Source organism: Galeopterus variegatus, unplaced genomic scaffold, assembly GCF_000696425.1.
Source record: "Galeopterus variegatus unplaced genomic scaffold, G_variegatus-3.0.2 Scaffold4986, whole genome shotgun sequence".
NCBI lineage: Eukaryota > Metazoa > Chordata > Mammalia > Dermoptera > Cynocephalidae > Galeopterus > Galeopterus variegatus.
The window spans coordinates 49,604-55,065 of record NW_007731097.1 but is presented as its reverse complement, the minus strand read 5'-3'; positions in this window follow the sequence as shown (position 1 = coordinate 55,065).

The window sequence follows — 5,462 nt, the reverse complement described above, 5'->3', positions numbered from 1 at the left end:
TATTGCTTTGTTTTCCAGCTGGGTCTAGTAATTAATGTCTAAATAAATATCAAATATCCAGCCTTGATCCCTGAAATTTGATCAAAAACACATTTGAGTTTTGGCAGGCAACTAATTCTAGTAAAAGTGGAAGAGCTTATTGATTCAAAGATTCTATATCTTTGCTAGTGAGGAAGTGACCCAAGTAATGGTAAATTGTCATGATAATGCTAAATATTTGCTACATATTTATAAATTTACCATACATTTCACAAACTCTGAGCACTTCAAAAAGCAATTCTTTGTTAGACTAATTTACGTGTCATGTATATGTAAACATAAAAACAAAAGCTAACTTTGTTTCTTTGAGTCTTTCATAATCCGGACTTTTCATAAATTTTTGGTTATCTTCAAAACAGTTAGATGGAATTAATGAGGCTTCACTGAATTTCTAAACTCTTTCTCACTAACAGATGTGTAAAATCGTCTCTTTTGGGGGGAATGTAAACCTTCATGGTGTCAGGAAACTAGGCCAGGCTTGAGACATGTGAAGGAAAACAAAGTGTTGAAGAACAGCTGACTGTATAACTAAGAAATCAATCATTGCTCAGGGTGCTGTATTGGCATAATTGGCAATGATTTATAGAATGATGGCAAGAGTCCAACTGGGCATGTGTATCTTTAATACTATTATAGCACTCTGGCACAGAATCTTAGTGAAGACAACATAATTGAACTAGGGAAGAAGTTTTAGAAATATCTGTTTAAATTAGCTAATAATTAATAAAAAAGTATCTCCCATGAATTTATTTTGTCTAATAGCGTGAAAATTTGTGGGATATTTTAATGGAATCTGGAAGCAAAATTGTGCCTGTAGTAAATAAATCAGAAAATATCTCTCAAGTGGTTGTGTAATATCTAGTGTTTTGCCTATATATAGTATGATATTGCTTTATTAATCAATATTGTCATATAGAGTAAGTTGCATACAGAAAATCATGATGTCTGTTGAGTGCTGAGGACACAGGAAGGAGCTTAGAGGCAGTGAACCTGCAATTGGCCAACTGATAGATTTGGTTCATTTAAAACGAGCAATGTAAGATTTATCTACTGTGTTACATCTTGTAACTCACTTGTTAAATTTATTCGGGAAAGATGGCTTTAGTGATTTTTCTGGAAACCAACTAGTGGGTTGTGAGAGATAATTAACAAAACTTCCTGTTTCTTCTCTTGGAACAGATGGATATTTTTGAAATGCAGCAGAACACTGAGCTCAGTTTGAGGGCATGCATAGCTGAGTTGCTTCTATTTGTATAATGAGGAGCTACTTGCTTGTATTCCAGAGGTCTGCAGCCTTTTATCTACAGAGTCGTACAACTTGTTTCCATTGGAACTAAGCAGCTGAATGCAGCAGCCAACATTGGCTTCAGGAACAGACTTTTAAGGACACTGTCCCAGCTTTATTATTTTTTTCCTTTTTTTCCCCCCGTATGTGGTAGAACACCTCTCATCTACCTTATTATCTTAGCTATATGGGTGCCAGCATTTGAAAATGGCCTAGCTGTCTGGGTGGAACTTGTGGAAAGGGCAGATATGAAGCAAGGATTTATTGCTAGTTTAAAGTCCCTGTTGGGGACTAGAATCTAGGATCAATAAAATAGTTAAAAGGGAGAGAGAGATGACAGGCCATCCACAAGAATTTTGTTGAGTGAATATTCGGAAGAGAACTTCTCCCTGTGACAAGTCAAGATTTTGACTTTTTGCAGGGGTGACTATAGCAAAAAGCAGGGACCTTTAAAGGGTTTCCACATTTCTGATATTTTTCTTATACCCAAACGGCCAATGGGCCAGTGTAGGTATAAATTTTATTAACTCTTTTTTTGTGTGTGTGTGGCTGGCTGATAACATTGATAACTCTTGAAAGTGCATTGCATGTTTGTATATTTGATGCTCATGAAAGGGAAATTTACACTGAAGCCAATAAAACTTGGCCCTTTATTCATAAGGATCCCTTCCAAGGTCTTCCAAGGAAGAAAGCTAGGAATCCATATGCATAATTTTGGATTCCTTTTTCTTACCTTCCCCCCAACCTCCCATGAATAAACTTCATGTCCACACAACCTGGATCTGTCCCTGTTTGTAAGAAGGAGGTGAAAAGGGCAATAGAAACCCTTTTTTGGTTCCCAGAAGGCAAATGATGCCTTGATAGTTTTTGTAGGAGAAGGACTATGGTTTGAATTAAACCACTGTCTTTCAGTTGACTTAGTTACCAAATGAGAAGTTCAGAGAAGAGGATGGAGAAATGTAGGAAGAAGTATGGAATTATGGTAAGATTTGGTGCCTATTCAACTTCAACATCATTGAATAATAACACAGAAATATATTGTAGGCTTGGGCTGGCCCGGTGGCACACTGCTACAGTGCGCCGCTTGGGAGCACGGTGGCGCTCCCGCCGAGGGTTCGGATCCCACGTACAGACCGGCCGCTCACTGGCTGAGCGAGGTGCGGGCGCAACACCGAGGGTTGTGATCCCGTTGCCGGTCCCGGTCCGGTACGGGCGCGACACTGAGGGTTGCGATCTGTTGCCGGTCACGAAAAAAGACAAAAAAGGGGAAAAAAAAAAAAAAAAAAAGAAATATATTTTAGGCTTATAAAAGCTACTCTTGGTTATAACTTTAGACTGTGAGCTCCTTGAGGGCAGGTTAAATCCATGTTAATTTGGAGCAGCAGTCTCCAACATCAATACTTAAACCAAGCCATAGTGGCTCATTTAGATAACCCGAGTCCTTAACTAACTAAAAGAGAAGTAGAGCTTAAATTGCTTCAAGCTAAGTGATATATTTCCTGATGTGTACAATATAATAAAAAGAAGGAATACACACTTTGGGTAAAACACACATATAATCATGTCTCTTCCTTGCTCAAAACACTTGGATAGCATATTTATTATTTAAGATCCAAATCCTTATTATGGCATTAGGCTGTAACAGTTGTATATTCTACCACCCAGCTCCCTTACTGTATATGTCCCAATCTCATCAGAATACACAGTATCCCTAAATATGCTGACCTCTTTTCACACTGGTTCCTGAGGTTGAATGCCTTTACTTCCTATCTGACAAGTATAGTTAGTATCTCGTACATAATAAACATGTAATAAAAGCTTGTCACATTGTTGCCTCACCTGTAAACAAAATCAGAACTTTTTTGAAGAGAGTGTGAGGTCTTTATGTTTCAGGAGAAAGTCCATATTTCTGAGCACAGGTCTTTATGTTTCAGGAGAAAGTCCATATTTCTTGATATGGTATACTGGAAACTTTTGAGTCTAGTCCTTGCTTTCTTCTCCAGTTTCATCTCTTGCCATCTTTGCTTGGGATTCATGACTGGTCCTACCTCCAGGCCTTCACACATATGTTCTGGATGCCTGGAATGCTCTTTTCATACCATCTACATCAACGTCCTTCTAGCTAATTTGTGCTGGTCTTTTGAGCCTCAGCTCAGGAATCACTTCCTTGGGAAGCCATCTTTTACCTAAAGTAACCCCTCCTCTTCCATGGGGTTCATTCTCCCTTTAATAAGCTTTTATGGCATCTTATGTTTATTCTGCTATAGCATTAATCACATTTCTTTTGAAATTTGCTGTTTACTTATTTGCATCCCTTCATTAGACCTAACAGCTTCTCAAGAGCATGATATCTTGTTTACTGTGTATCTCTGGGCAAAATATAGTGCTCAGCACAAATATTTATATAATAAATATATTTCAGTTATTTATAAACAACTCGATATGAGAGTTATAAATATAGACACTTATGTTTTGCTTACACCTCCTTGAGTTCATTAGAAGCCCGCTTATGTAAAGAGACGTTGCTACAGCACTTACTCTGCCAAGCGTGTAAGTTGGATGTCCAGAAAATTCTCATACAAAGTGTAGGCACATATCCTTCTACCTTTCTGAGGAGGAAAAAGTGGTCTCCTACTGTTACAACTTTTATAATAATACGTTAATGTCACAGTGGGTAATTTGTCTTAAAAGAATCAGAAATTGGCCCAAGGACACAGGGAAAATCTCTACTGAAAATCATTTAAGTTTTCATACAGGGAAGCTTTTAAGGTGATACTTAAATTGAAAAAAAAGTTTTAAAGCTACATAAGTTCAGGAGCTACATTCTACATAAAGATAAGAAATAACAACAGAAGAAGAACACTCTATTACTTTTTCTATCACTTTTTTTTTTTTTTAAGAAAAGAAAGCCTGCATGTATTTTGCCCTTTGTATCCTATCTTTACAGTTAAAATACTTAAATACTTAAACTTGTGTTTTGGTGTTACTTCAGTTGTATAACATATTCTTATATTTAAAAATAACATTGATGAGAAATTGGTTTGGCAGTTTTATTTCAACTGTGTCACCCAAGGTAAACTTCAAGCGTTCTGGCAAGACTGAACACAAAGGTTGGAAAAGAAAATGTAGGACATACAAAGGAATTACCTAAGAAAAAGGGATGCCATCTGTGGATGAGATATCTGGAAGATAAATGGAGAATAAAAGCCTGTTGATGGACAATTTTTTTTTTTTAAATTGAGAAGATGTCCACCCAGGATACTCAGGCAGGGACTATAACAATGGGAAGAACTGATCTTCCAAGAAAAACTCTAGAGGAGATTCAGCGCAGATTTGGCAGATACAGAGAATTCATCCAGATTTAACATTAATTAATAGAAGTACCAGAAAGACAGATTGGAGGGAAAGAAATTATCAAACAATAGAAGAAAAATTTCCAGAGCTGTATGGAAAGACACAAGATTTTGTTAATAAAAAAATCCCACCCAGTGTTGAGATCAACGGAGATTCAGCGCAGATTTGGCAGATACAGAGAATTCATCCAGATTTAACATTAATTAATAGGAGTACCAGAAAGACAGATTGGAGGGAAAGAAATTATCAAATAATAGAAGAAAAATTTCCAGAGCTGTATGGAAAGACACAAGATTTCGTTAATAAAAAAATCCCACCCAGTGTTGAGATCAACGAGTACAAAGAGACCCTAATCTAGGCATAGCATCATGAAACTTCAGGTTCCAAGAATAAACAGCATGTTTGAGAAGCTTCCAGAAAGAAAATATAGGTTACAAACAAAGGATCAAAAAATCAAGCTGATATTAGGCAATCCTGGATGTGTGGGATCTTGGTGACAGGAGAGCAAAGTCTGAAAAGTTCTGAGAAAAAAATTACAGTCAACCAAAGTATGAAGGAAAAGCAGACTTTTTCAAACATATAAGGATTTGGAACATTTACTTGCAGGCACTCTTGCTCAGAATATTACTTTGTGGTGTACTCTGGAAAAATGAGGGTAAAATTCATGAACAGGAAAAATGGGGCATAAAAGAAACTGTGGAGCTAAACCAAGCGTCCAAGGAAAAGATACAGCAGCATGGCAATTGTGCTAGAATCTTCTGATGCCCCCTTGAAGCATGGCCCA